Source organism: Ooceraea biroi, chromosome 1, assembly GCF_003672135.1.
Source record: "Ooceraea biroi isolate clonal line C1 chromosome 1, Obir_v5.4, whole genome shotgun sequence".
NCBI classification, from domain to species: domain Eukaryota; kingdom Metazoa; phylum Arthropoda; class Insecta; order Hymenoptera; family Formicidae; genus Ooceraea; species Ooceraea biroi.
In genome coordinates, this window is record NC_039506.1 from 20,456,243 (window position 1) to 20,465,670 (window position 9,428).

Below are 9,428 nucleotides of genomic sequence, written 5' to 3' on the forward strand. Positions count from 1 at the left end.
GCTCTTTATCCCCCGACGCCTTTTATTATCCCGATTATACATATATACTTTTGAACGATACGCTCCACCGGATCACGGGTTTTAATTAATATTTATTTTTCACCGGGGAGATGTATACTTATTATATAATACATATACCGTTCGCGTTAGTCTGTGTTAATATCGTTTGCGCGGTTATTTTCTCGAGTGTCACTTGAAAGCCCAACAAGGAAGCTCCATTCAAGATGATCAGTCGAGGTCGATAATGCTCACTGCCGAAATACAGCTCGTATTATTGATTCATGACTAATTAAATGGAAATTCGCAATTTCAATTAAAGCTTGCCCCTATTATCTTTCATATCTATTTCAACAGGCATTCGGAATTCGAGCACATGGACCGTGGCGCGGTTTTCACAATACACCAGTTAATGAAATTCTAATAATTCCGCAGATTCATTGAGCTGGAAATGAATCATTTTCGTATCCATCTATCTTCTGTTCCCCGCAGAGAATTTTGATAATCATTTATTTATGTGCGTGGCCAGTCTTTAACGAGATAGCAGGGACTATAACGGTACGATGTCAAATGTCAATGAATTCGCTTAAATTGGCGACTTTTTGGGAACGAAAAATGTATATGAAAATCAAGAAAAATGATAAATATTAAACTAATATAATTTCGTTCGACGAAAACGCTTGTCGATTTTGCTCCACATTTAGATATGATCTATGACATAAGTAAACTTCTCTCTTGTGCACTTTTGATATTTCTCTTATTTCATGAAAAATATGTACATATACTATATCAGCTCCAGTCAAACATATAAATCATATTATTCGTTTTCAACAGTCTTCTAAAATACTGATTGACAATCGAAGGTAGCACTCGTCGCGTCGTATTTACCGACTAGAATATAGCCGGTGTCTACTTATACACGATATTTCGAGGATTGTTACGAGGGATGAAAGAGCACTGCACCACTGCTGCACACTTGCCGACATCGGCAGCGACTGCTGTCTGCCGATTAACATATAAATCAAACCTCCGACGGCAGCTCTGCTCCTCCTTCTCTCGTTCTCTTTCCTTTCCTTCTCTCTTTCTTTCTCTCACGCTCGGATTCACCCTCCGATTTCCCCGTTATCCACACCGGACGCGTATGCACCGCCAGCCATCTTGCGTGCTTCTATCTGTCTCTTTCTCTCTCTCTTCCTCAAAGATGCATCATGCGGATGCTTGGATATCGAGAAGCTGAGAATCATCAAGAATGTATCAGCTCGTTCATGTGGATAACGACAACGAATAACGATTCTGGCATTCGATGGAATACGTGATGGATCAGTACGACGTTGCGGCCTCGTTGCGACATTCAGTAACTGTTTTAAACCACCCTTTCGAATCCATCAATCATTTCAAACACAAATAGGCGAGCTTCCAATGCGCGAAAAAAACTTTCTCGCGTAGAAAACACGAAACATCGATCGACGCATAAATTATGTTACTAGTAGTTTCCCTGAACGAATTGATATGCAGATCGATGAAGGGTCTCGAATTCGCGGTGTGTCGCTTTTACGATGTGTTTCCGGCGTTACACCCAAGTTGACCAGCTTTCATAGTTTATCGACGTCTATTAGCGAAGATAATGATACTTGCGGCTTAGCAATGTGTCACAATTACGTTTAAAGAATAGTCATTTTTTTCATACGCAGCTATTGAAATAATATAAGAACAACGATAATGCTTCGCCTACCAAAAACATCGCATGCTAATAATAAATTAAGCACATCACGACATGGTCCTCAATGATTAGTACTATAATAATTATTTGATAATCATACTTGCTTAATATCATTATGAATAAAATAATTTTCGATGGAATATCGATGGAGAAGTTAAAACTGTCTTTTAAGACAAGACATTTTCCGAAATGAAATATTATGTTCTACGAGAACGTCGTAATCTATATATATATATACAGGGTGTCCCGGGTTTTAACCGACAAACTGCGGGAGCATATTCTACTAGTGGAAATAAGAAAAAATTCTTATATCGAGTTTGCTTAGAAATGCTTTATTACAAAGTTATAAACCAATATTGAAAAGAAATATCAGATAAGTAACAACGGAACATAGTGTAGAATTTGGAAGGTCGAAGATGTTTATGTTATGTGTATTCACATACATTCATGTTCACTATGTTGAAACGATTCAGTATGATTGTTACTTTCACAACAGTAGCTGTTAGATTTCAATCGTCGTGTCAACTAGCAATTACTATCAGAATGCCAAAAGTGTTTTCAAATGAGGAATACACCGATATTCATTTCGTGTACGGATTCTGTGACGGAAATGCACGAGCTGCCGTACGAGAGTATCAACGTAGATTTCCTAACAGGAGAGTACCAGATAGATTTAAAGCAACGAATTACCAATTCAGTTACTGAGATGCAACAAAATTTTTAGGAATGTCGTACTGTAACAAATTCTGTACTACGTCGATGTCTAGCTTGTATCGATGTGCAAGGACAACATTTTGAAATGCGTCACTAAATCATTGCGTAGATAATTTTTATTTTTGTGAAAAAATCCGTTGTTACTTATCTGATATTTCTTTTCAATATTGGTTTATAACTTTGTAATAAAGCATTTCTAAGCAAACTCGATATAAGAATTTTTTCTTATTTCCACTAGTAGAATATGCTCCCGCAGTTTGTCGGTTAAAACCCGGGACACCCTGTATAAGCCAAATACCACTCACTCACTCACTCATCAACGTGCAGCCTGAACCACTGCACCTATCGACTTGAAATTTTAAGGGTGTATTCCTACTATTACGTAGGTGCTCACTAAGGGTGGGTTTTCCGAAATTCCACCCCTAACAGGTGAGAAGGGGTAAAATGTGTTTTTATTTAATTCTACACATAATATCGCGGGCGAAGCCCGCGTGACGGGGGATGCTAGTATAATTATAAGATATTCAGATTTTAGATTACCAAGAATATAATGCACACAATCATCTTAAAAGATAAAAATTAATAAGAAAATTAATACATTATAATACGAGATAAGACAATAAAAGAAGACAGGAACCTGGATAACGTGGCCCGTGCACAATACCAGACTGACCACCATGGCATACCGCCATCGCAAACTTCACGTTTCTGACTTCTCTTCAGCGAGTTCTTCGCTGCGTCACCATGTACAAGCAACATGCCTGACGTGGATTTCCGCTTGGCCGAGACTGCCGGCGTAATTTGAGCGGGAGAGAACTAACGTTCCTGCCTGGCTGGGATACGTTGGTCCCGTTCCGAAGCCATGATAGGTAGCCGAGGCGGGACGAGTCCTGGGTACCGTAACTCTGCCACGGTAGGACTAACGAGTCTCATCCTGAGAGGATTCTCCGTCTGGACGTCCGTACCGGGTAACGGGTACTCCCTCTCTCTCTCTTTCTTCCTCTTTTCGCCTGAGCCCTTCGTCCATCCTCCCCGATTCTTTCCGCTCTCTCCTTTCCTTCAGGTACGCGCGCACGTCGCGCACACGTCCAGGACGATTACTACACACCGGGGACCGGTTGCGCGTTGCAACGGCGTATGCAATTTCCACACTCCCGCCGGTCGCAATTTATCAGCGGCGGCGGGAGTCGACCGCAGATGCACGCGCGAAGCTGGAAGAAGGGTGTATTCCGTCGAGGCATGCATCTCTCTCTCCCTCCCACGCTTCCTCGCGTCGAACCGCGTCGGTGGATGGACGGAAGTGAATTGGTCGGGAGTGTTTTTCCGCGAGATGCAAAGTCGCTTCCATCACGCGAAATCATCACCTCCGAACCGAGTGCGACTTCCCTCGCGGATAGTATCCTGCAACAAACTTGTGGAATTGCAGGCGCGTTTCTCCTCGTGGACGATGCACACACGCGCGACAATTAACAATCAGCGATTCTGATAACGAGCCGCGGCGCGACCCGAATTAGCGCTAATCGAGTAATTCGGCACCCCGTAGGAATGTGCACCCTCCGCGCTTACGTTGTATCTCGCGTGTTCTCTTCCTCCCTGTCCCGCCCTCGCGGTTGTCTCGGCGCGCTTTAAAGCCGCACCTGTACGTCAACCACGTAATTGGCTTTCGCGAATCGCGCCGAAGTGCTTGAAGGCGCGAGGATTACCGAGAACCTGATTGCGCGGGAGCTTTGTGCGGCAATTTGGATTTTCCGTCGTTCCACTCTCCCTCTCGCTTCCCCAGCGACGAGAGCTTGCGGAGGATCTTGCCCTGTAAGTGGATGGAAGCGCATCCGGAAGACCCGGTCGAGAGTGCCGTCTGAGATACGCCGGGATTACGCTCGCAGCTCGTGATCGATAAGACCAGCTCTTAACGAAGACCCAACCGCCTTACGCGCGTTTACAAATCACTCGGTAACGTTTGATGAACCGCCGATTGTGCCGGAAAAGATAGCACGGAAACGTAAAGATGACTGTAAGAATAAATGTCACGCTTCTTCGCTTTTAGAAGAGAAGAGTTACTTCCATTAATTTATTTTTCGCGATGCTGATTGATTATCTAGACGTGCATTACTTTGTCGAGCGACTATTATCGTCGATTATCGACTTATTATCGAAGATATTTCGATAATTTATATGTACTTTGTTATCAAAACTTCAAGGTAAAAATATGATTCTCAGTACAGATAATTCCGCAAATAATAAATAAAATCTTCGGCCATTATTTCGAGTACTTAATTTTCACGCTTATACAATAGTAGAGAAAAATTTATCTACTCGGAATAGTTTAGATTTAGAAAATAAATTAAGAACAATTACATCGTGTCATGATACGAAAGACATACACTTTTAAAGACGAATAATATAACCGATGTCGAGCAAGAGCAACTTTTTTAATTTATTCCTATCTTAATTATTAACGATCTTGCATTATCTTCGCGCGGCGGTAATTTCTCGAATGGCGGGATCACGCGGAGGTTTCTCTTCAGGAAATCCACCGTAATTCGCCCATGTCGCCGCTGTATCCGTTCGATAAAGCACACTGAGAATATAGCGGATGCTCGTTAACGCGATCTGGAGTCACAGTCGCGACGACGTCCCGCTCGAATGGCCGACGAGAAGCAGGGAAGATGACCCCGGCAACGTGGCCGGACGACTACGGGGAGAGCGTCGGTTTGCAGCGCGAACGAGAGAGAGGGTGGATGCCTTCCCGGTGGTCGAGAGGGATGGAGAAAGATGGCGTAGCTGGAGTTGTAATTATACCTGCATGCATCGTTCCTACGTGCATTATAAATGGCCGTGCATTATGAATGAACCGCCGGACGAGCCCGCCGGATTATCCTACCGAAAGAATGGTCCCGGTATTTCACCTAAATCATACCCACCGGCGTCGTTTTGCACCACCGGCGACCGTTCTCAAACTCGAGGGGGAGCAGCGGGAGTAATTTCCGCATCGGCGAGCGAACGCGGGTAATAAGCGGCCGGCGAGGATTTTCCGCGGCGTCGTCGTGGTGTCCTCGCGACGTTGCTGTATCTTCCTCGATAAGCGTGATTAAACGGCAGAGAGAGAAAAAAGAAGCTTCGAAAGGCGGAATCATGAGACAAAGTTCTCTTTTCAGAGCTCGTTTACATCACGGCGGTAAAGGATCCGCGATTGCCTCGTCCCTCTCACGTGAATTAGCTCGCAATTATGCGTTAATGCGTGCCGCGCGGATATGCAGCGCGTCGGAAAATTCGCGGGGATGATGGACGTATTATTTCTCTACGGCGTTACCGGCCCCCGTGTAACATTTTAAATCTTAATGGAGTGCACTACGAGGGCACGTAAAGCGTAACGGCCGAGCAATGAATTAATTACGTGGGTTAGTCGTTCACACTAGCCCGAGATAGAATCATACGAGGGAAATTCGCGAGCGCGATTTAATATTTCAGCCGCGGGGTGCGAATTCCTCGCGTGGAATTTTCCCCTGTCCACGCGCGCGCGCGCGCGAAACCGAAAACGTGTCCCGCCCGCGCGTCGCTCTCTCTGATATCGCGTAATATTATTTGTAATAAAATTTAATTAACCCACGGCTCACCGTGACGGCCATTAACGCCTCCCGTGAATCCCCACATAATACGGCCTAGTAAATTACGGTTGATGCCGCGCGCCACGCGACGCCGGTTTCACGTCCGCGGCAATGTCGCGAAATTGGACGTGCGGACGTCATCGGCGATCAGCATCGCGAACAAGCGGCTGTCGTACCGTTCGCGTCGCGTTTTTCAAACTTCCCCAACGAAATTTCGACACCGCGGCGACTCTCGATAGCGCGAGGGTGCGATATATCAATCCGTGCCGCTGATGAAACGGCTGGGCCATCGGGGAGGGTCGTATAAAAATATTGGGTGCGAACCAATTTAGCGATGACGTAACCCGACAACTGCCACTAGTGACCTACTTTGATGTGACACTATGTGAAAAATAGGATCTCGTTGAATAAATCAAAATTTGCAGAAGTAAAGATGGAAAAAGCACCATAAAACACATCATTAAACATAGCGAAACAAACATAGCTGGTAGCTTTATTTTTATTTAGAATGTTTTAAACAAATGTCACGGATCAACGATATATCATGAATTGATCCAGTGGCAAGTGATACCGCGACCTATATTGTGATTGTCGATTCCATGTGTATCCGTGCAACGAAACGTTTTATTAGCGTTACCTCGGCTGTCAACTTTGCGCGATAATTCTCGACGAGGACGGCGGATGCATAACTTCGCGAAACGTTCCGCGCTGGATGGAACGCGTCCTGCGGTCGAGTCGCCTGTTAAGCACAACGCTTAATCGAGTGTACCCCGTAAGTGATTAGGAACTTTGCACGGGGGGTGAGAAACCGCCGAAATAATTAAGGTCCCGCGTCTAGACACGCGTCGAAACACGGTGTCAGGAACGCGTAACGTTACGTCGAGCGACGACCGTGAAGGGTGGAGAACGCGGATCTCCCGCGCCAGGGCAACGAAAATTCGCGCCCCGCGCAATTCCGCCGCAACCCTGCCCAACCCCCGACCAAGCAATTCCATTTGCGCATGAGATATCGCGGTCTGCGGCGCGGATCTTAACGCATAACTCCTCCATGGGAGTCCGTTAGCGGACGATAGCGAGCTCGGAGGTTGCCGAGTACACGTTAAGTCTCGATCAGATCATGGCGGACTGTTCCACGTGCTCGTCACGATCTCGGGACGATCTCGAGGTCAGGTTAATTGGACTCGATCCAAGATCGGATTTCACGGGTAGTATCAAGTGCCGTCCACCGTTATCCGCAGAAGGTATTCGTTTCCGACGAGTATCGTCATTTAGGCAGCCATCAGATCCCTTCAATGAGACGGCGACTCGAACGGAGTATATGGTTGTGAAGAACTCGTGAAGAACTCGTGGGAAAGTCGCGAGGATCCGCATGGAACGATCCGTGATAGAACGTCCGCATGTTAGCTCGGCTCGAGTAAATTTAACATGCTTCCGTCAAGCGGAAAGTATGATGAGGCTGACGTAACCGACACATAGTGGTCTCGGTGAAATTTCCGGTCCTGAAACCCTGATGCACGCGAGAATTACGTTTACTGCGCTCTACCGTAATCCTAAGCTTTCTTTTGTGTGGTTAATGGCTGAAGTGGAGAAGACGACGTTTACGCTTGACGTTGATGATGCGGCGCGCAAAGGGAGGAGCATGGATAGGGCGCTGATCGCGGCGGAAGACGATGTCGGCGCGATATTTAAAGGATCAACCGTACTTCATGTTGCGAGGGCACGTTTCGCACACACGAGAGCCGAACGTTTTTGCGCGCTCAAAGGGCTTTACGTTAGAGTCTCTTTCAACTTTACTCATGCTCCGGACATTTATTTCTACAAAGAGGATAATCCGGCGGATTCCAGTTGGTTATTGCCAACTGCGCGCGAAATTTACGGTAATCTCGCCGTTGGCACCAGGGTCTCGTTCTTAACACCAATTTAATGCCGCCTCTTTCGCCGTGTTTCCTTCCCCCGCCGCGTGTAAACTCGCGCACTTGTAAATTACGCTTGTTTAGTATCTCGGCGAGACTGCTCGAAGGGATGCAACGTGACGCGTGGATTCGATATGGTGGGCAAAAATGTAAAAGCGTAATCGGATTTGCATTGAAAATTGTTTCACGGAGTTCAATGAGGAAGCGGCCGAACGTGATGAAAATCGAGGCTGTAATTGTACACGCAAATCCTCATCAACGGTACCATCATCACGGCGGAAAGACGTTACGTATCGAGCCGGAAATCATCATCGAAATTTCCGATACCAAATCACGATCGAACACGGCAAAGAGAAATATGAAACACACGAGCAATGACGACCAAATTCCCGCAATGGTTGTTAGCTCACCGCGTTTTTCTCCTCGATTATTATTTTACATCTTCCACCCCGCACATTGTTATTTCATGGAGATACGATTTTCAGCGAAACGTTATTCTATCGCTTCGTCATGTTTCGCTATGGTAAACTCGTTCATGCGTATCGTTGTCTATCAAGAGTCAAGACAGAATAATATCGAGATAAAATCGGAACCACGAAAGAGCGAATCTTTTCCTCGGTGCCTGTTTTTCCGAGGGTTCGCGGAATAGCTTGTATATTTAAGATCTTTCTCCCGCACGACAGAGAACAGAGGGTGGCCAAATACATGTACGAGCTATCGATAATATTTATCGACACTTAAATTTAATAAAAATATATTACATACTCTTATATATAAAACTTTATATATAGAATAAATCTAGTAAATATTTAAATAAGAAAACTCTAGATAGCAGAAACGTTAGTGAATGTAACTAATACAAAGCGCAGTTAGCGTCGTTTCTACCTTCTTATGTATATACAATATATATACATATATATATAGTATATATACCCTATATTTATATATTATATACACCATACGTATCGCAACATATTTAACGCGCGGGATACGTGCTCGCGTTTAAACGAGGCTGCTACTGGATAATGAACGTCCCAAAACGTCCCAAAACGTCCCAAATTCCGGATGCGGGGCGAACGCTATTTCCGCCAGGGGAGCAACAATTTCGTGCGGTTTTATATCACCGTGCCCGTCGGAGCCGCTCGTACCGTCTTCAACGTGTGCCACATGTTGAAAAGTGCACACGTTCGACCGCTGCAAACACGTACGACTTACGACTTACGTGACGGACCGCACCGTTTGTTTCATGTTTCGTTTGTTGCTCCCCGCGAAATTTCCCTTGTCATTTGCGAGAACAGCTGTCTGCGTTATGCAAGATGCGCGTCACTGTCGAAGCTTGGAAGGTAGCTTTACGATAAAAGCAGTCAATTCTCACGTCAGATGAGAAATTCCCAATTCCGCGAATGTACCGGGATTGTACCGGAAGTGTTGTGTCGAAGGAATCATCATGTTACTTTCCACCCTCTCGGCAGATCCATC